The 23642-nt window shown below is 35.6% G+C and overlaps 1 pseudogene; it reads left to right on the top strand.

Moving 5' to 3' along the window:
- LOC110256343 lies at positions 17504-22884 on the top strand (annotated as a pseudogene).

Genomic DNA, 23642 nt, shown 5'->3' with positions numbered 1-23642 from the left:
GGAATGACATTCTTCACAAGGAGGGCAGTCTCTTAGTCTATAATAAACTAGTTTCCAAAATCAAGGTTCCTCCCCTGCATATTTTTCCTTGTGTTTTCTCCTTCTTTCGCTCATTTACTTTTGTAACTTAAATATGTAAATAGAACACTGAGCATATGACATATTTTCCAATAATATGAATGTCATTTTGATTTTTAAAAACATGTACACACAGCAGTTAACTGATTCTGTTTCAAGAAATAAAATCTGAACTTGTCTCCCTCTGCTGGTTGCACAATGAGCTACCATGGGTCTCTTTAAACCCAAGTAATAGTAGAAAGAAAAATATCCAATAATAATTTCCTATGCACAAGCTTGGGACTTTAGAGTTCACAATGCATAGTGACACACATAATTTTATATTTTATTTTTACTGTAACCCGTGAGTTACAGAGTACAGGTATTATTACCCCACTTGTCAGAAAAACATTTTGAGACTTTAAGCCATTAAGCTCTCATGTGAAATTAGAGAAATTAGAGGAAAATCAGGAAGCACATGTAATCAAAATAATTGCATAATGTTAAAGCTACAAAAGACCCAGAATATCTTCTTGCACAGTTCCATTTTACAGCTGAAATATAGAAACTCAGAATTTACATGGTTATGTAGGACCATTGAGTTTGTACAGAGAGCACAACTCTCCAAAAGTGCTCTTTCTATTGTACCATGTTCTCTGACTAATAATATCAGGATGTTAATCCTTTACATCAAAGCTGAAACATTTACACAAGTAGATTAGACTAGAAATGCCTACTTCTCTAAGCTAGATACATAACTACTATATCAGAACAATCCACAGCTGTTAAACTTATAAGCAAGTGAGAAACAAAATCAAAACAATGTACATCAGTTGGACAAACAGATAATAAGGCAAAGACCAATCTTCAATTAGCTGTTTGAATAGATTGGTGCTCTGTCCAGTCTGGGGTTCTAGAACCACAGGAAAGGCTTACAATGATTTTGGGGAATGCCAGAGTATTACAGATTGTGGCAGCAGAAGGACTGGAATGGGGTTCTTTACCCACTAAATTCTGGGGGCACTCTTTTCTTCTTCTCTATACTCCTCCTGTAAATAATCTACTACAGCTTTCTGGGTATTCATCTGATATCCTACTGTCCAAAGTTATCTCCATTCTTAATGGATATTCCCATTCTCTCTTGGCAAAAGGAAAAGCTAATTAAAATAATTTATACTTGTGTATAAGTGACTGGTAAATTCCAACCTCTGAACAGATATTATACAAGGGGAGTTTCCTAAACCCAGGAAATCTCTTATAGTTGAAATATATAGATAAGATATTTTTGAATGGAACAGTACTTTCATAACTTCAGTTTCTTACTGGCAAGATATAAAGGCTTTTGGGTCAACAACTGTGAAAGCACCTCAAGAGATCTAAAATTACAATAAAAAATAATGTACATGATCTTAACCCCTTAAATCATATCTCTCCACAGAGAGAAAAAACTTAGCTTAGACCCTCAACTCAACACATTGTGCCTATTAAAAAAGTTTTATATAGGTAATAGAAATTGGTGAGTAATAGAGAAATAATACTATAGTAAAATTTTATATAACATACATATACTGACATAAACAAATATAGATAGGAATTCCCATTGTGGCTCAGTGGGCTAAGGACCTGACATTGTCTTTGCAAGGATGCAGATTCAACCCCTGGCATTCCTCAGTGGGTTAAGGACCCAGCATTGCCACAAGATGCGTTGTAGGTTGCAGATGTGGCTCAAGATCCAGAGTTGCTGTGGCTATGGCATAGGCCTACATCTGCAGAGCTCTGATTCAATCCCTAGCCTTGGAACTTCTATATGCTGAAGGTGCAGCCATTAAAAAATAGATATATATAGACAACATAGACAATTTCTAATATACTTGGTAAATATCCCGATACCCATATCCAACAATTTATTAGATAAAATTGTCACACAACTTTTTTTTTTTTTTTTGTCTTTTTAGGGCTGCACCTGTGGCATATGGAAGTTCCTAGGCTAGGGGTCTAATTGGAGCTGTAGCCACTGGCCTACACCACAGCCACAGAAATGCAGTATCTGAGCCACTTCTGCGACCTACACCACAGCTCATAGCAACGCCAGATCCTTAACCCACTGAACGAGGCCAGGGATGGAACCTGCTGCCTCATGGTTTCTAGTCGGATTTGTTTCTGTTGCTCCACGACGGGAACTCCCAATTTTTTTTTCAATAGCAAAATTAAAATTAGAATCTTTTTATTTCCAGTAGTGTTCTATTTTTCTACTGCAAGAAAGCATGACAGAGTATTGATTTTAGGATAGAATCAGGTTGGTAAGTGTCTATAGACGCCTTTTTTGATGTTTGGAAGCAAAGATAATGAGCTGATACCAGTAATATTCGCTGTTTTGGGAAAAATAGGTTACAGGTAGAGCTTTGATTGAGGAAATACCTAGCTTGGAAATAAGGGCCATGCAGTTTTGATAGGTAGGAGGGTAGAGAAAATGATAAGCAGATGTAAAGATTTGGATTATGATAACCCTAAGTGAACAAGAGGAAATGTGAGCCAACATAGGCAATGAGAGAAGAAAATGTATAAGGAAATAATCAGAAACTTGTAAAGTAATCAATTATCTCTTAAAATAGAACATTTATATTCATTAGCTGGTATGATACAATCTAATGCTGCTACTTGTTTTAATGTATATAGCAATTGAGTAAAATTTTCCTTGGGACAAAAATGATCACCTTGCTTTTAAGGAATGATACTGCGTAATAATTCACAACTTCTTTGCTTCTCTACCAATTTGGGTTACATTATTTTTGGTTTGTAATATTATCAGTAATAGCATTTGCTTACTTAATTAAATAAGAATTTACTGATTTCCTACCATGTAACTGCGTCCTCTGAAAGATCTGTGGGAACCATTCAGCATGGTCACCATGATAAGATCCTTCTGTAACAAGAAATTTTCAACCTTGTTGGGAAAACAACAACAAATGGATATTTGAATGACTCAAAAGTGGTATATAATTAAGTCTGAAATTTTCAGAAAAGTGCCATAAATGCAAAGTTCAAATATAAGGAGATCACTTCAACCTTCTATGTTTCAGCCAAGAATACTATGCACTAAGGTCACGAAGAAGCAAAGGGTAAAATTCCTGCTTTCAAAGAGTGAACAGGCTGGAAAGAGTTACAAACAGCTAAGCAATAACAATAAGTAAGAAATGTGCAAGTACTCCTGTGGTACAATGTCTGCATAAAGGAACCCACATAATTCAGACTGGAATGAAGGATTTCTGAAACGGATGGTAATTGAGCTGTGTCCTAAAAGAGAAGAAGATTTGGGGATGGGAGCCCTTAAAGATATTTCGGATGTTAACAGCTGGAAATGAGTGTAGGGTTAAGTTCAGGAAGGCCATTAAAGGATAAATGCCAAGTTAGGAGCCAACATTATGGAACAAAGCAATGGGGCAGGGAAGAAAGTGCCTCCAACCAGAGAGGATCCATGCTGGGGAGTAGTAGGAAACTCACTTAGATGAGGAGGGAAGAGCTGGATTATAAAGATCTTGAAAAACAAGAAAGGGGAAATTTAAACTCAATGCATTAGTAAAATAGGAGTGTTTTATTTTGGGGGGCAAGTTTTTGAAGGTGGTATTTGGTGTAGCAGCTGTATAAAATGGAGGGCCCAGTCAGATGTCTCAGTAACTCGAGCTTGAGAGGTTATGATCTTTCCATGAGGGTGGAGAAGGATGAATATAAGAGATATAAAGAAAGAGTCAAAAAGAGTTGTTGAGTAATTGGATATATGAAATAGATGAGAGGTTAGAGATGAGACCTATAAAATCTGCCTGAGTTTCTGGAAACCATGATTGATAGAGATCACGGAGTTGAAAAACCAGAGTGGAATGTGCTGGGGACAAGGGTGGGCGGGGGCACTAAACCCTCCTAATCATCAGGCCTGCCACTTAGCTACTGCTGCTAAAGGGAGTGTTCGCCTTAATGGATTTGGCTGCATCAGCTCAATCAGACTTTCCCAGATGTGCATAATTAAGTAAGGAAACATTCCAAAAGGAAACCATATTATCCTTTTGGTGGTAATGCTCGTATTTATAATTACTCATAAATAAAACAGTATTAATTATCCTCTAATGTCCACTCTAAAAATGTGATATGCACTTTAGAACATAAATAAAAATATATGTAACACCTGGGCCAAAGTGCACCTTATTCACTAAAGCTTGATTGTTTTAAATTTCTATTAATTTTAACCCTATTTTTAACTGGTTAACACTAGATCTCATCTTCAAATTCTTAGAGAGTCTGAAATATGCCAGCATATTCTGTCCTCACTGAACTTGATCATTCATCACAACTCTTTGCCCTTGATCTTATATCTTTCTTTATTCTGATCTATTTCTAACTGGGGCCAGGCCATTAAAAAAATCTGTACTTTCAAAATGCATTTCGAATATCAAATAAAGTTATAGAATAGTCTTTCTAATGATAAATAAATAATGAGCTTTATGTTGGGAATGCTAGATTTGTTTAAATATTAAAGAGGAAATTTACAAAAGATAGTTATAAATATGGAGCAGGGCTTTAATAAAGGATCCAGTAGTGAAACTCATATTGGGGTGTGATTAGGACAAAGGTGAGAATTGAAATATGTGTTTATGCATGTGAGAGAAGAAAAGGAAGAGCAGAGTCTAAGAGCTGCATCTTGGGTAAGGTTTGCCATATTGGGGCAAGACCACAAGGAAGAGCAAGGCAAGTTGTTCCTGGAAAACACAAGATCCAGAGGACTCTCTTTTCATCTGTTGAGCATAAAGTGCTTTCACATTCATTTGTCTTCACTAGACACCCCACTGCACTCCAGAGAGCTCTTCAAAAGAAAAATATTACAAATGGCAGGTATTAAGATTATAAACATAAAAATAATAATAGCTACTCAAGAGCTTTAAATAGAAGGAGAGTGCTGCCTGTATTCATTGCTAAGTGGTTTGGATCAATATCAAAGGATAAAGAGAACTCAGGGTAGACAAAGTGTAGGACGTTCCCATATATGCAGTGAGGTGATAAATACCCTGAAGGAGAGGGGTGGTCTCCTCTCCAAATGTTCCTTTCTGTCTGATCCAGAGTTCCATTAGGCCTGCCACTAATTCAACATATGATTAGAAAGATTCATCAACAGATGAATAGAGAGATGATTGCTACATGTATAACGGGACTTCCATGTTCCCCAGAGAAATTCTAACATCACAGGCCCTAACTTCATCATTAGCAGATGATGGACCTTTGTGAAGGGAATGGCTTAAATACATGTTTGATGTCTTTTCTTGTAAACAACTGAAATGGAATCTATTCCCTAAAATGCCATTTTATAATAGTTATTCCAATGTTCAAATATGGTTTGAGATTCTGATGTTATTCAAGCATTTCAAGAATGAAAAAAATTACCTTTGGTAATCAGCACTAAATTATCATTTTTCTTCAAGAAACATTTTAAATCCAATTTGAAAAGCTGTGGAATATTAAACACCCACACACACATAGAGGCACACATGCAAAAATATGTCCAACACAAATATATCCCAAACTGGACAGCTGGTGACTTAACCAGTTAGATTTTTGTCTAGTAATTCATTATTAATTCCTCTAAAACCTAACTATATGATTGCCACAATTTAAGTTTAAGGTCTGCATCTCAGTTGTGCTCAGTTGCCTCCAGATGGGGCAAATGAGGTACCAGAGAACGAAAGATCAATACCTTGAGATCCAAGTCTTAGAAAGATATTTACAGAAGGAAGGATAATATGTCTGGTGCTATCTTTGGTATTATACATGGCTTCTGAGCTCAAGTTTTCATATTTGACAAATGCAAATCCTACAGATATTCAGATATGAGCATGAGATCTGGTACATCCTCACCGTATTTCTAGCCATTCAATTCTTTCTGTCACCTGGAACTTGGGGCTGTGTACAACACTGATTCTTTATCATCTCCACTTGCCTAGGCAGAGCCAGACAAGAGTGTTATAATGTACTAAGTGTCAACTTCCCAACTCTTAGCAGTGCCTTTTCTTACCTGAACTTTGAGGAAAAAAGACCTTAATTTTAAAAGAAAAATGTCAAATATATAGTCTAAGATTTCTGCATTATCAAATAGTAAAGCAATTCAAAACAAAGATATCTAATTTTCAATTTTTTCCTATTGATGAGAATCTAAAATGTTTTATTTTAATATGAAACTAAAGTAGGCTAGCTTAGATCATTTCTTACAAACTATTCTTATATCCCCTAAATCATGAATTTAGATCAAATAAGTTTAGTTATACCTCCCTTTTTTTCCCTACTGGATGGGGGCAATAACCAGCATGAAATCTAGCCCTTTCATTTTACAAATGGAATAACTTAGATCCAGATACTTTAAATGTCTTGCTCAGGTCATACAATAGATCCTAGCAGAGCTTGGATGAGAACACATTTCTTCTTATTCTCGATTCAAAACTCTGAAATATGCTGAAAGTCAAGCAAAGGTGAACATATATGAATGTGTGTATAAGGATATATTTGTAAGTATGTGTTCTTTTGTTTAGTCTGTTTCCTTGGGTAGAATATCCCTACCCACTTGCCCCACTCCCTGCCTCCAACTTTTCTTTATGCAGCAAACTCTTACTCCTTAATCAAGACCCAGTTCAAACAATATCTCTTCTTGCCTTTATGTTCCATCTCAGGCAGTGTCTATTATTTTATTCTCCTGGAAAGCATCTGAATCATTTGTGTAGCGCAATTGTCAAACACACCAGAGTTCTTTGTAGATACTACTGTTGACTAAATTGGAGTAGATTATGAACTACTATCACTGTATCATGAACTCCTTAAGTGAACTCCTTAAGTCCACCGTGCCTTGGAATGCATGGTGCCTAGAGCAGTGCTTGATGATAGTTAAGTGCTCCAGAGAGGAGTGTAGAAATGGCTCAATTTAATTTAGAATAATTGAGCAAAAACCTTAGTCTTCAGATTAATTAACTAAGAATTACACTGTTACTGTAGGCATCATATTGCACTTCATTTTACTCAGCTATAAAGACTTAACTTCAATAAATATTTTGTAGAACCTTGGGGGTAGTCCATGAATTTTTTTTCAGAAGTAATGCCCACAAATTTGATAACCTAAATGAAATGGACCATGTCCTTGAAAAACAGAAACAAACTGGCAATTATATTTCCCTTAAGTCTTATCCTGAAGAAACTGTTCATGTAACTTCTCATAACCTATTGAAACCTTCTGTGTGAAGACATTTCACATACATTTATAGCTTTTCTGTTAAAGCCATCAGAGATAACCTGAAATTCAGGCCTCATCTTAAGTGGGTGACGCTTCAGTTAATGATCTGTTCACTAGCCTGGAGAGTTGCTACTGGGGAATATCTAAACTATCATATCTATTTTAAAACTGTAAATGGATTATTTGGAGAAGGCTACACTTTTGGAATATGTGAATGAGACCTTTGAGGACAAGAGAAAGAAAAGCCAGCCAATCAGTGACTGATTCTGGAAGTTCATTCATTTTAAACTATATGTCCACACCTCTCCAAGCTGAAATATGCCAGATTTTGATCATGGGAAATTAGGGGATCACTCGCAGTTTGCCCTGTTTTAACATATAATTTCATCTCTGTCTTAGTCTTTTGTCTGTTTCTACCTTCTCTCCCACCCACCCCATTCTTCTGACTCATATTCAGTTTAGTTTTTATTCCTAAAATGTCCCTTCTTTGTACTTCTTTTTGTTTTAGGACTATCTCATTTTTTTCCCATTATCTACCCCCTTTGCCACATATCTCACACTAGACTATAAAAAAAGGGAGTTGAATGTTTTAAAATTATCTGATATATGTACTGAAAACATTCTCTTTTTGTCGTTGTTGTTCTTAATTTTGCATTTAGCTTTCAGTTCCCAAGCTCTTATTCAGGAGTGTTTGAAGATGAAAACAGTAAACTAACCCTAAATATGTACTTTTCATAAAAGGAACAAAAAAGAGTCAGATACTATGCTAAGTGCTGGGGGTGGGGAGATTTTTAAAAAGACAAAGTCCTTATCCTCAAGAACATTATGCTGTAGTCAGTAAGGCAGACATACACACAAATTGCTTTTTGCTTATGTGTGACATTAGATTGAATTTCCAATTTTTGTTCCATAAGTCATTGGCTCATGGAAATTCAAGGATTCCCATTCTGCATTTTGAAATATTAAGTGAGACTAAGAATGGAATATTAAATAGGAATACTAAATTGGGAACATAAGGTAATCCTTCTAGACCTTTATTAAAATTGGCATAGACTTTGAAGACTTGAGGCTTTAGTGAGAAGGAGGAGATTTGGACAGGTTCTCAGAGTCCCCAAAATGATTAAAGTGGTTAGAAAAATTAGCAGATGTCCATCAGTTTGGAGCCAAGCAGATATTTTTGCTGAATTAAGTCAGAATCTGCTAAAAGGCCTTAGGAAAATAAATCCATAAAGTTAATGTTTTTAAACCATGAAAGTCACCACAGCTTCATTTTATATTTACACTGCTGTAATCAGCCCCAGGCAGCTCAATCCTCTTCTAAGTCCCCTTCTAGAATGTCAGACTTGCCTCATTCCTAATATCATCTCAGCAGAGGAAGGATGTGAGCATGGTTTGTACTTCCATTCCTTCATCCTCTAGACTCAGTGGTCCAGCCATAAGTTCTGTCCTTCCATAAAAAGTCTTCTCTCCTCTCCCTGCTTTATACTCTCAGCAATATTCTTGACAGCCAGCCAATCCTAAAATCCCCAGCAAATCAAGGGCAGTGCCCAATTAATCAGCAAGTAACTAGATGCTCTGAGACTTCTGCAAGACAGAGATTTCTCACAATATTGTGTGTTTGAGCATATGTATGTGTGTATGTATAATACACTAATAGTACTATATTATATATCATATATAATACATACATATATGTGTGTGTATATGCATGTATGTATATATGTATGTATACAGGTACCATATACTTTGCCAGATGCTGGAGATACAAGGAAGACTTAGATATACTCCTATACTCATAGATTATTTATTTTTTTATTTTTTGTTTTTAAATGATTTTTATTTTTTCCATTATAGTTGGCTTACAGTGTTCTGTCAATTTTCTACTGTACAGGAAAGTGACCCAATGACACATACATGTATACATTCTTTTTCTCATGTTATCCTCCATTGTGCTCCATCATAAGTGACTAGATATAGTTCCCAGTGCTATACAGCAGAATCTCATTGCTTATCCATGCCTACACTCATAGTTTAGTAGAATAGGAAATATCATTCAAACCAACGCATTAACATACTGGAAATCTGAGATGCTGGAATAGACATTTGTAGGAGGAAGAGTGAAGACACAAAGGTGGGACTCATTAAATGTTCTCAAGGCTTCTGAACAGGGAAGATAATTTCAAGAAAAGCTTTATGGTTAAGGGGATGCTGGAGCTAATTTTTTTTTTTTAATTAAGAAAAGGAAGGAGTAGAAGGAAGGCCTACCATTGGTCTACCCAAATGGTACCACAGGCTGTTCAGTATATCTAGAAGGAGGCTATTTGTAGGAAACCTACAGAGATACACAGGAGTCAATCACAGAAGGCTTGCACTGACTCTAACAAGCAAGCAACCAACCAGCAACAGAGTCATATTAGGGGACCACATATACAATCTTATGGGCCACAATTCTTCTGCACAGACTTATCACACACACTCCACACATACTACTCACCTATTTTCTTTCTAGATCAGTGAGGTACAACATCACTTTTGCATCCACATTAAACATTCATTTTAGGGTCTGGCTCAGTTCTGGTCTGGCTCAGAGCTTAAATAGTAGAAAGTAGAATGGAAATGCTTCCTTCTATTTTCTCCTCAAATCTCTAAGCCTAGTTTTCTATTCTCTTCTTCTACAACACCTCTTCATACCACACATATGTATGAACGCCCACACACATGCATGTACACACACACACACACACACACACACACAAAGAGATTTAGGAAAGTCAAAGAGAGAAGAGAAAAGGGTGAGCACAGAAAAAAAAAAAAGGGAAGTAACTAGATGTGAGGCCTTAAACTCCTTAGTCAGGAAGGAGTTGAAAAAATTAGAATGCCAGTTCCTCTTACTCATCATTTGCTCCTTTAGATATTAGCCATAAAATAAGCTGACTCTTCAAGATCATCAGGCATACCAAGTGAAATTTCAGCCAAATGTCTGATTTACAACCCTTAGTGAGGGCATTTGATCTGGAAACCAACAGAAGTGGATGCTATATAAACTTGAAACATTTGTATTAATAGACTTTTAAAATTCAGAATATATAAAATTCCTTTCAATATAAAAACTGTTTTAACATCAAGTTTACGGGCTTCTTACTGTATCAACAATATACAGATGAGAGCTGTCAGGAGACTATCATATAAATGTGTTTTTCCACTCAAAGCTTCATTTATCCATTTCTTCTCTCAAATCTGTAGCCCATCTGACAGTGCATTTACAGACCACTGGGGTAATTCAAACTTGGAAATTGAAATTTCAGCCTTAAATAAAAAGTGAAATGTTCAGGATCTTCCAAAAAACTTTAATACCACAAATAATAGCACTCCTATTCTGAAACTCAAAAAAGAATTTGTGAATTTTTTTTAAATAAAAGCACTGTTGATTAGCATTTCGCAAAAATCTTTCATTGGAAAGGCAGGGGTCTCCCTCCCTCCCTAGCCCCTAAGCTTCCTTTACTTGGTATTGCAAAAAATTGAATGAGCAGGGTCAGAGGTCTGCCAAGATCCCCCCCATTAGGAGTGGGCCACTGCATTCAATATTTCACTATATAACCTTCACTGAATTATTGGGGAAAATACATAGAATGGAACAAAGTAGTCTGAGTGAATAAGAACTAGCAGAAATAAAATCCATAACAACCTTTCGCTGAGATGTGTTGGGGTGCTTTGTCCCTCTGGTTGCACACTTGATCAGACTGCATTGGATTTCAAGGAATAATTTCAAGTTCAGTCTTCTGACCCAAGTTATTTTCATACAGTATTGTCACATTTCCTCTTCCTACTCAAACAACTGTTTCTTAGAATAGTATTGATTTGGGGGACATTACTTCCCCATGAACTCATCTTTCTTTTTTATGGTGAATGCTGTTTCTAGATGTTTGTTTTTAATCCAGTCAATCAATAATAAGCTTAGTCAACAATCGGCTACCTTTTCCATCAGACTTGATTTTTAACATCCATTTTAATTCCCTTCTCAAGGGAATTCAAACTTCTCTAAGAGTGTTTGAACCTCAAAAGCAAAAATGATACTATTAGAAAGACCATTAGATGCTATCCAGTTCTCTGGTTTTCAAACAAGGATCCTCTATATTATTGGATTTTAAAACAGGTGACCCAAGGCCACAGTGTGGAGTGGGAATAAAGAGAATGCCAAGAAAGGTTTCAACAAAAGAAACAAGACTAGAAGCTGCCTTTATACACAGGTTTCACATTCAATTTCATTTGATAAAAGGTATTTTTGTTAGGGGATAGAGATTCAGTAGTTTGTTTCGGATCACTCAGCTAGTGACAGAGCCAGAGTTAGAACCAGGTCTCCAGAACTTTCATCTATATAAGAATCTTTTTTGCCACTCTATGTTCCAATCTTCTAATTCCTCTCCATCCTGTTGGCATCTACTTAATCTCTTTTTCAAATTAGCCCATCTCCCTGTCTTCTTTCAGGACTTTCCAATTGTGTCTAGAGTAGTCTTAGTTTCTCTATTTATTTTATTTGATTTTGTTTTCTCATCAATTCTGAAGGTAGCCATCCACTGCCAAAAAAAAGAGGCCATAAATATCACTAGTAATATTATCATCTGCTATAGTGACAATATTTAGAGACATTAAGCTTTCATAGATTTACACATTAATTACATCGGTGTAAACTTGTGTATCCTTATGAAGTACACAAAAGGGGTACAAAAATTAAGAGCCAGAAATGAAAACCAATGTGCCCAATGGCTCAGAGCTATGCAGAAGCATAAGCAGGACTGAGGTTCTGATTCACAGTCTCAACTCTTTCTGCTTGACCACTCCAACAGAAGAGAAGGATTGGGAAGTGGGTATTAAATCCCATGTGCATGGGAGATTAGTCTGCTGTCCCTTGACATTTAAAATGACTTGGTTTCTTATTAAGTCAGTCATGCATGAGCTTACAAATTACTCCTTCACCTTGTGAACTTCACCACCAACCTGCTGAAGCAAGACCAAGGGGCCGTAAGTTCCTTCATAAACTTTTCTCTACAATCCACATGGTTGATCACCCTTTCATCTAGGCATTTTGGCAGCCTTTAAATTTTGACAAGGTTTTCACCACAACTGATCCCCTCCAGACCTTTCATCAATCCTACATTTTCTAGTCCATTGGGTCTTTATTCACATAGTCACTCTTCTCATGAAATCATTTTGGGGACAACCCTATGTAATATGCTACCCAAGCCTTTGACCTTAATTTTGCCCCTTTGTAAAGATTTGAATTCCTAAGTATTCAAACTAGCAAGCATAGGAAACAAGAAGAAGAACTGGTAAGAGCCAAATAAAGCAGATACTCTACATAAAAAATAACAATTTTGAGTTTAAACTCAAAGTGGATTAAAGACCTAAATGTAAGACTAGATACTATAAAACTTTTAGAGGAAAACACAGGGCAAACACTCTCCAATATAAACTGCAGCAACATCTTCTCAGATTCACCTACTAGAGTAATGACAATAAAAACAAAAATGAACAAACGGGATCTAATTAAACTTAAAAGTTTTGCACAGCAAAGGAAATTATAAACAAAACAAAAAGACAATGTGCAGAATGGGAAATTTGCAAATGAAGCAACTGACAAGGGATTAATCTCCCCAAATATACAAATACCTCCTGCAGCTCAATATCAAACAAACAACCCAATAAAAAAAGGGTAGAAGATCTAAGTAGACATTTCTCCAAAGACATACGGATGGTCAAAAAACACATGAAAATATGCTCAACACCACTAATTATTGGGGAAATGCAAATCAAAACTACTATGAGGTACCATCTTATGCCAGCCAGAAAGGCCATCATCAAAAAGTCTACAAATAATAAATACTTGAGAGGGTGAGCAGAAAAGGGAATCCTCTTACATTGTTGGTAGGAATGTACACTGGTGCAACCACTACGGAAAACAGTATGGAGGTTCCTCAAAAAACTAAAAATAGAACTACCATATGATCCAGAAATCCTACTCCTGGGCATCTATCCAGAGAAAACCATAATTTGAAAAGATACATGCACCCCAAAGTTCACTACAGCACTAATTACAACAGCAATATTTACAAGACATAGAAGCAACCTAAACTTCCATCAAGAGAAGAATGGATAAAGAAGATGTGGTACATATATACAATGGAATATTATTCAGCCATAAAAAATGAAATAATGTCATTTGCAGCAACCTGGATGGACCTAGAAACTATCACACCAAGTGAAGTTAGTCATACAGTGAAAGACATACATCATATGATATCATATGTGGAATGTAAAAAAAAAAAAAAAAAGGATACAAATGAACTTTTTTTTTGCAGAAAAGAAACAGACTCACAGACTTTGAAAAACTTATGGTTACCAAATGCAAAGGGGACAGGTTGGGGGGGAGGGATGGTTTGGGAGTTTGGGATTGGCATATGCACAATGTGGTATATGGAATGACTGGCCAAACGGGGACCTGTTGTATAGTTCTCTAACTCTATCTGGTATTCTGTGATAATCTATGTGGGGAAAGAATCTGAGAGAAAATGGATATGATAATGGTTTAACCATTGATAACGGTTGTGATAATGGTTTGTCACAACCTTTTAAATTAACTATGCCTCAATAAAACTTATTTAAAAAGTAACCAAAAGCAAAAGCAATAAAAGTGAAAATAAACAAGTGAGACTACATCAAACTAAAAATGCTTCCACACAGCAAAGGAAACTATCAACAAAATGAAAAAATAACCTACAGAATTACAGAAAATATTTGCAAATCATATATCTGATAAGAGGTTAATATCCAAAATACATAAAGAACACATAAAACTTAACAGCAAAAAAAAAAAAAAAAATCCAATTGAGAATGGACAAAAGATCTGAACAGACATTTTTCCAAAGAAGGCATACATATGGCCAACAGATACATGAAAAGATGCTCTACATAATTAATCATTAGTGAAATGCAAATCAAAGCCACAAAAAGTAACCACCTCACACTTGTTAGAATGGCTGTTATCAAGAAGACTAGGAAGAACAAGTGTTGGTAACCCTTGTGTAATGTTGATGGGAATATAAATTCGTGTAGTTGCTATGTAAAAGAGTATGGAGGCCTCTTGAAAAAAATTAAAAATAGACTATGATATGACCCAGAAATTCCAAGTTTGAGTATTTATCTAAGAAAATGAAAACACAAATTTAAAAAAAGATATATGCACTCTCATGTTCATTTCAGCATTACTTAAAATAGCCAAGATATGGAAACAACCTAAGTGTCCATCATTGCATCAATGAATGAACAAAAAAACTGTGGTACTTATTACAATAGAATGTTATTCATCCATAAAAAAGAATGAAAATTTGTCATTTGCAACAATACATATGAAACTCGTCAATAAGCTAAATGAAATTAGGCAGAGAAAGACAAATACTGTAGGATCTCTCTTATATAAGGAATCTTATCTCCAAACTTATAGGGAAGAGACTGGTGGTTGCCAGAGGTGGGAGAGTGTGGGAGAAATGAGTGAACGGTTTTTGATTTAGTTTAAATGAGCTGAATTTTTTAAAAAACTACTGGAAAATTAAAGATGAATGCACCAAAAATGGTAGAAAATACCTTCTTCAAAATAAGTCTTTGATGTTATACTTCTTAAAAAAAAAAAAACAATGGCAGGAGAAGGCAAATTCCCTAGTACTGACTTATGCATAATTAAAAGGTAACATGTGCATATATCCAATTAGATAACAAAACATTCAGATGTATTAAATAAATTTCATGCAGTCTCTGAACCCCTATCCCTTCCACAATATAAATGTATGCAGAGATCAGAAAATATCACAAGGTAGGGGGGTAATATATCCCCACCAATGCTATAATTTTCATCAAAATCTAAAGAGTTACAAAGAGTACATCATTTCCTCTATCCTCCTGTCGAGGGAAAGCACTTAAATGGTAGTGATTCCAATAAATCCTCATCTAAAGCTCATGCTCTTGACCCTACAAGAGGCAGCAGATGTCAATTTGAACACCTGCTGAAGGGTGAGGAACTTCTTGAAGGTATCAACAATTCAACTTTTAATTGAAAACTAGCATCTGGAGTTCCCGTCATGGCGCAGTGGTTAACGAATCCGACTAGGAACCATGAGGTTGCGGGTTCGGTCCCTGCCCTTGCTCAGTGGGTTAACGACCCGGCGTTGCCGTGAGCTGTGGTGTGGATTGCAGACGCGGCTCTGATCCCACGTTGCTGTGGCTCTGGCGTAGGCCTGTGGCTACAGCTCCGATTCGACCCCTAGCCTGGGAACCTCCATATGCCACAGGAGTGGCCCAAAGAAATAGCAAAAAGACAAAAAAAAAGAAAAGAAAACTAGTGTCTTTTAGAAGTCATGGTAAAAGGTATTTCCGGTCCAGTCATGGCAAAATGATTCCAATCATATATCTCTATTGCTTGATTTGGTCATTGTTCATGAATGTCCTGTAATCATCAGCTTCTTTGAGCTATCATAGCATACCTGATACCAATTGTTGTGTATATCTGGTTTGGGAAACCAGTTAAAGGCAAAAGGTGGTTTTTACTCTCTACTATAAAAAGTTTGGGGTCATGGGTGGTTACCCTCTCACTTTACTTTTAAATGAAGAGGGAAAATGGCTTTCCAGTTTGCTGGGAGCAGAAATATGTTCTTTTTCATCTGAAACCATCCCTTGCATCTCACTAAATATCACTTAGCATCCTATAAGGAGTTTATCACTCATCTACTTGTAACAGCAAGCTGAATGTATTAGGAAAACATCTTCAGACTGGTGGAGCCTAGAAGCCCAGGAAGCTTTGGGGAGCAAAATGTGACAGCAGGTGGCCTGGGTAGACCAGCTGTATAGCTGTACAAGGAAGTGCAACTTAACAAGTTGGAGCAGTTTGTTCCTTTAGTTCATGATGAGTTGGACAAACTTTAGACACTCTGGGCTGAGATGGGGGAAGCAGACATTTCATAATGCCTTCTTCACATGATTTTAGTTTGTACTTGGACAGAACAGTTTCACATGAAGGAGTGAAACTATCAGTCCCAGGAGACACTGGACCATTGACCCAGAGTCCACATGTCAGTAGCCTCCTTCTCTTTTGGGACTGGTCAATTACCATGGTAACTGGCAGCCAAGGCTTATTAGTGCTTGTTAGTGTTTAGAAGATGATTTATAAGCATATAAATAATTGGCAGCTCATTAACAGGTGGGGCTCCTGAACTCAGCTGCCTTCCACAATTATCTATGGGATTAGAGGGTTGTATTCCTGTACTCTGCAGCTGCCTGCCTACCTGGCTCAGAGAATATCAGCCTTGAAAACAACGCAAAGAGTAAACTACCCATCAGTGGGGCAGGTGGACCAGACTGTGTGACCAACAGTGGTTGCTGACCTAGCAGGGTGCATAGGAACAGAACAGGTTGCCCACTTTCAATTTTCCCTTCAGAAAATGTTCATACTCTATCCTGAAAAGAAACTTTGTTTCTTGGCAAATTCATTAGGAATGGAGAAAGACATACATATAAGTTCTTTATGTTGGAAGACGCTCTTAGCTAAAAATACCTCCCTGAACTAGCAGTCATGGATCTTGACAGTGCATCAGAACAGATAATATTGCACTACCTTCAGCTGTGTGTGTCTTTGTGAGTGTGTGCATGTGTGAGTGAGAGAGAGAGAAATAGAGGGAGGGAGAGGTGGTGGTAGAGAAGAATGAGGCTGAGAGATAAATACAGCAGTTCAGTATTCCCAATAGTACTACGCATGATAACCTTGCAGCTGATCATATTTTTAATAACTGTAAAGACCCAGGACAGCCTGAGAAGACCTAAGAAAAAAAGAGCTATGAATGTCAGGAATTGCAAGAGTTTGTGGATCACAGCCACAGTTTTTCCAGACTGCAATTCTGACAGGCTAGACCTGACTTAGATAACTCTAACGTTTGGGGCTTTTGTTTTTGTTTTTAATTTTTAAGTACTTCTTTCAATTTGTAATATTTTTTTGCACTTTTGGGGTTCTGAATGATTAAGACAATATTGTATTAGATAGTACAATGTACTCATCTTTTTAAGAAATTATTGATGATGATGATGATGATTGTTATTTTGACTTGAAATAGAAGAAAGGAGAGGGAAAGAGAGAAGATAATTGCCACAATGTTAATAAGGAATAGATTCTGGCGAGAGAGAGACTTAAGAGAAACTAAGAAGATGGAAAAACTAGAGGCAAAAACAACACTCCATTTGGTTTCTGCAGCTTCTTTCATTTACAGAGCATCTCAGGAGCTAGAACTTGGCATGGTCAGACAGTACTGCCTGAGGGATGGCATAAGGAAAGGTAAGAGTATCAGCTATGCATTGCTCTCTAGGGCATTTCATCAACTCCAGGAGGTATACAGACCAGCAATGATGATATATATCTCAAAGCCAGAGGGGCTGTTTAACCCTTCAATTATTTTAATTTCTATTACAACATATTTTCTCCCCCACTCAACTAAGTACCTAATTCCACTGATGAAGCATTTAACTCACCAGCAACTAGAAAGCATTATTCAGTTTGATTAAAGACTATTTATGGAAACAACTTTTGTTTAAATAATTGATAGTGGTTTTTAATACTATCCTCTACAAAGTGGGGGGTGGGTAATTACCTTGATCTTCTCTCCATCTTGCTGAGGTTTCTTTTTAAACATCCTATGCTTTCTGAACAAAAGTCCTATTCAAAATAAAAAATAACAAGCACTTGTATAATTTTCACTGTTTCAGGCATCATCCTCAGTACTTTACATATAATAACCATTTAATCCTCTGAAAATTTTATAATCTAGGCATCATTATTATACTCTTTTTCACATCTGAGAAAACAGAGAAGTTAAAAAAAAAAAAAACTTGCTCAAGAATATAACAAGGAGCAAATTAGAAACAGACCGGGAATTTGAAAACTTAACACATGAGAGACTGGTCTCCTGCTTCCCTTCATTCCATCAACAAATGTACTGAGTGATGGTTCCACCTCCAATTATGAAGCAGGAAGTTATAAAAGCATTTAACTCTCACCATAACAAACAAAACCAACCAACTGAGGTACAAAATTTGTTTTACTGAACCCTCAGAAAGTGACATTTCAAAGAATCTCTAAATAAACTGAACTCCGGTGATAAACACTTCATAGGAGAGAAAACATACAAAGCTGCTCTCTTCCCTGGCTGACTAGCAGGAAAAAAAATTTTCCCCATAAATAGGAAATCAGCAGAATCTTTAGCAAAATGTTAAGGCTTGGGTGTGGGCTGCCAGGATAGATTTGAAGGATTTCAACTCAGGATTTCAGCTTCTAGGAGCTGGGAGACAAACAAATGTTCCGGGAGAGCCTGTTCTGAGGAATCCTTGGAGGAAAGATCTTCCTGAGCAGAGCAGGACTGAAGAAGAACAAAGAAAACCCCCCAGAAACACAGAGTTGGAAGCCAAGCTGCAAGAACTAGGAAATCTTCATGTTTTAAAAATCTAGTAGTTGGGCAGAGAAGGATAGAGGTCTATGGATCAAACTAGTGCTCAAATCCTAAGCCTACCAGAGATAAATTCTAATTCCACTTTCAAAACATGAAAAACCGGAGTTCCCGGTGTGGATAAGTGGTTAACAAACTAGACTAGTGGAGTTTCCATCATGGTCAGTGGTTAGCAAACCTGAGTAGTATCCATCAGGCCTCAGGTTCAGTCCCTGGCCTTGCTCAGTGGGTTGGCATTGCCATAACCTGTGGTGTAGGTTGTAGACACGGCTCAGATCCTGTGTTGCTGTGGCTGTGTAGACTAGCAGCTACAGCTTTGTTTCCACCCCTGGCCTGGGAACCTCCATATGCCCCAGGTGCAGCCTTAAAAAGACAAAAAAGAAAAGCCTGTGGTCAAACTAAAGTTGAAACAAAGTTCAAACATATCTCAGAGATCAAATTTCTTGAGCTCTCCACTCTTGATTTTTTTTCTAGAAATAAATATTTACATCCACTTCTACTGATTTTATACAACATGTTTTTAATGACATAAAATTTATGACAAAGAAGCAAGAAAATGTAGGTCACGGTCATGGGGGAATATATGAAGAAGGCAGACCCAGAGATGGTCCAGATGTGGAATTATCAGTCAGAGATTTAAAAAAATAAAATAATTAAAAATTAAAAATCTATAGATCTAGTAGAAAAAGTAGGCAACATTAATGAAGAGCTGGGGAATTTTAGTAGAGCTATGAATACTATATTAAACAAAAATCTATTGAAAGTTTCAGAAAAAAATCAATATCATAAATGAAGAGTTCATTAGATGGATTTAATAGCAGACTGGAATCAAAAAAGAAAATAAGTATCCTTGAAGACAGATCAACAGCACACCTGTTGCTACTTGCATGCTCCTTAAGTAAAGGCTTCCTACCTCTTTTGTGAAACAGCAGCTGAGAAGAATTCAGCACTTGTCAAAGAAAAGCCCAAGGAAGGAGTTAAGGCTGAGAACAATAATCAAACTAATCTGAAGATGGCAGGGATGGTTCTGTGGTGCAGTTTAAGATTAAGAGACAAACAACACTTAGTAAACTAATGAAAGCCTACTGTGAATGACAAGAGTTTGTCAAGGAGGAAAATCTGATTCCAAACTGATAGTCAGCCAATCAATGAAACAGACACACCAGCAGAGTTGGAAATAAAAGATGAAGATGCAATCGATGTATTCTGACAGCAGATAGGAAGTATTTACTAAGAGAAGAACCTGCTACTTCACTCTAGAACTTGTTCCTCCAGACCATGAAGTCATTCTCAATTAGAAAACCCAGTTTGGTCCTATTACATCCTCACTAATGCAGTACAGTTTTCTCTATTCTTTCATTTTCCTCTTCCCCAGTTCTTTATTGTACATAAAGTTACTGGTGTACATACTTGAGAATACTGCATTTAAAAAAAAAAAAAACCTAAATGGCATACTTTGTTCAATATCAAATGTGGATAGGATGGGGGGAAATACTAATTCTGTGAAGATACTTCCCTTTCTCCACCAGTGGCATGTTTATTCAGCTCTTATCTTTATATTCCAGTAAGTTATTCTGCACTCGCTGTGTAATTAAAAATACAACAAAAATCTTTGCATGCTTTGTGCAACTGGAGAATATTAATGTTTTTCATTTATCACTGTAAAACTAAGGACAATATTATACCTTTTTTTTGCATGTAGAGGAATCTGCCTTTAAAAAGGGATAAATTAAAAGAAATGAATCAAAATTTTCCCAAGTCAAGCATCTTGTTGTTTAAATAAGCTTCTTATTTAAATTGAAAAAAAGTGTCAATAGAAGGCATCTAAACTGAAGCAAAAATAATGGACAAAAAAATACAAAAGAGTTTGAGATCTGTGGGACAATATCAAACCAGCCATCAGTGTAAAAGAGAAAACAGAAAATAGAGTAGAAAAATATTTAAAGAAACATGGCAGAGAATGAATCAAATGATTGAAAGACATTAACACACATATCCAAGGTACTCAGTGTACCCCAGGCAGATTACTATAAAGCAAAATACTTACACAAGGTCTTGATAGTCAAATTATGGAAAACAAAATATAAAGAAAATAATTCAAAAGCAGTCAGTAACAATAGATACATTACCTACAATGGAAGAACTATATTATGATGGCTGATTTCCAATTAAAATAAATTTAACAATAAATTATTGTGCAAAGCACTAACAAAAAGTGCTTAAAAATCAACCTAAGAGTATAATACATAGGTCTATCTATCTATCTCTCCTTTAAAAAAAAGAGGGTAAATAAAGTCATTTCAAAGAACAAAAGTTTAGGAAATTTGCCTCTGACAACACTGTACTATAGGACATGTTACAAGTAGTTGTTCAGGCTGAAGAGAAATGATACCTTATGGAACCCCAGATCTGGAGGATGAATGACAGGCAAGGAAGAAAGTAAGTATCTGGGAAAATATAAAGCAATTCTCAATCTACATCTACATTTATATCCATATGTATCTTTAAAAGACTACAGAGCATTTAAAAGAAAAGTAATAGCAATGTGTTGAATGTATCAAGGGTTTTTAGCAAATGTAGAACTAAAATGTAAGAAACAAAGTGCTAGAGGGCAAGAAGGCAAAAAAATATATGCTGTTTGTGATGTAGCATATTATTTGAAGGTAGGCTATAATGAATCTAAGATTCATATTGTAATCTTTAAATATATACTGTCCAATAGGGTAGTTGGTAGCTACACGTCAGTATTTAAATTTAGGTAGAACATAATCTAAATTAAATTAAATTAAAAACTCAATTCTTAAATTACACTTGCCACATTACAAGTGTTAAAGAGCTTCATATGTTGTGTTTACCATACTGAGTTGAACATATAGAATTATTTCCATTATTGAAGAAAGATATTTGAGATGACACTGCTCTAGACAAATCACTAAAATATAACACAAACACCTATGTCTAGATATTTAAAACAAGAGAAAAAATTGAACACGAAAAATTGTGATTTACCTCAAAGAAGGCAGAAAAGAAAAACGAGGAAATAAATAACACATGGGATAAATAAAAACCAAAATTAAGTCAGGAGATTTAAACTGAACTATATTAATCATTATATCAAATGTTAATGATATAACAACCCCATTATAAAATTGTATAAAGAAAAAGACACATTTCTATAGATTTTGTGTAAGGTCAGTGAAGTTGGAAGTAAATGTGTAAAAATTTATACCATTTAAACACTGAGATTAAGAAATCTTATTTTTCAGATTAAGATTTGTGTTAAATATACCATTTAAACACTAAGACTGAGAAAACTGTGCAGCTGTCTTAATATCAGATTAAGTTGGCTTCACGGGAAAGATTATTACTAGAGAAACAGAGGAACATTTCACAATTATAAAAGAGCTGATTAATCAGGAAGTCATAACAATTCTAAATGTGTATGCAACAAAAAATAGTACTTCAGAATACGTGAAACAAAACCTGATTAAATGTAAAAGTAGATAAACCCATATGTGTAATCAGATTTTACATAACCATTATCCAATAACTGTCTATACATAATTCTACCCCGAGAGCTATACACAGTCTTTACATGTACACATGAATCATTCACCAAAATAGACTGTCTACTGGGCCATAAAAAGGTCTCAAAATATTAAAGAATAAAATCATAATTTTAATTATATTGTCTGAATATAATAATTCTCCAGAGAACATTTTCTGGATACAATGTTATCAAATGAGGAATTAATTTTTAAAAAGCTATATAGAAAATCCCAAAATATCCAGGATTTAAAAAGCCACTTCTAAATAACCCATGGATCAAAAAAGGAATCGCAAGAAAAATTAGAAAATATATTACAAAATGAATTATAATAAAGACACAATATATCAAAATCTGTCTGATTCAGCTAAAAGCTGCACTAGAGGAACACTTACAGTTGAAAATACAAATGATTTAAAATAAATGATCAAGGAGTTCCCACTGTGGTGCAGTGGGTTAGGAATCCGACTACAGTGGTTTGCGTCACTGCAGAGATGTGGGTTCAATCCCCGGCCTAGCTCAGTGGGTTAAAGGAGAAATTCCATATGCCTTGGGTGTGGCTAGAAAATAAATAAATAAAGTAAAATAAAATAAAATAAATGATCAAAACTCCTACTTTAGAAGATAAACAAAATAAATTAAGCCCAAGTAAATAGTAGAAAAGAAATAATGAAGGCAAAGGCCAGAATCAATATAAAACAAAAAGCAGATAATAAAAATGTCAAAGTTGGAATCATTAAAAAGACTAATAAACTTGACAAATTTCCAGAAAATAAGAACAAAAAGGGGACTTCATTATAGATTCTACAGAAAGTAAAAGGATAAACAAAAACTTTATGGCATTAAATTCTGTAAGTTAGTTAAGTAATATACTTAACTGGCATAATAAGAAATAGGCAATTTAAACAGTTCTGTAAATAAAAAATAATTTGAGCTCATGGTCAAAGGCACTCGACTCAGATGGCTTCATTTAAAATTTTATCAAGTATTTAAGTAAGAAATAATGCCATTTCCAAATAAATTCTCTCAGAAAATGAAGGAAGACAATACACTATTCAACCAATATAACTTGACACCAAAACTTAGCAAATATATTATAAAGAAAAAACTATAGACTGATGCCTATTACGACTACAGATGCAAAATTCTTAAAAACATCATAAACAAACTGAACACACACAGTGATACAGAGTGATGCATCTTGAGCAGATGGATTTTAATCTTAGGTATGCAAATGCAGTCCAAC

The sequence above is a fragment of the Sus scrofa genome, chromosome 13 (assembly GCF_000003025.6).
Source record: "Sus scrofa isolate TJ Tabasco breed Duroc chromosome 13, Sscrofa11.1, whole genome shotgun sequence".
NCBI classification, from domain to species: Eukaryota; Metazoa; Chordata; class Mammalia; order Artiodactyla; family Suidae; genus Sus; species Sus scrofa.
The sequence above is the reverse complement of the archived record's forward strand: the minus strand, read 5'-3'. Positions and strand labels throughout refer to the sequence as shown.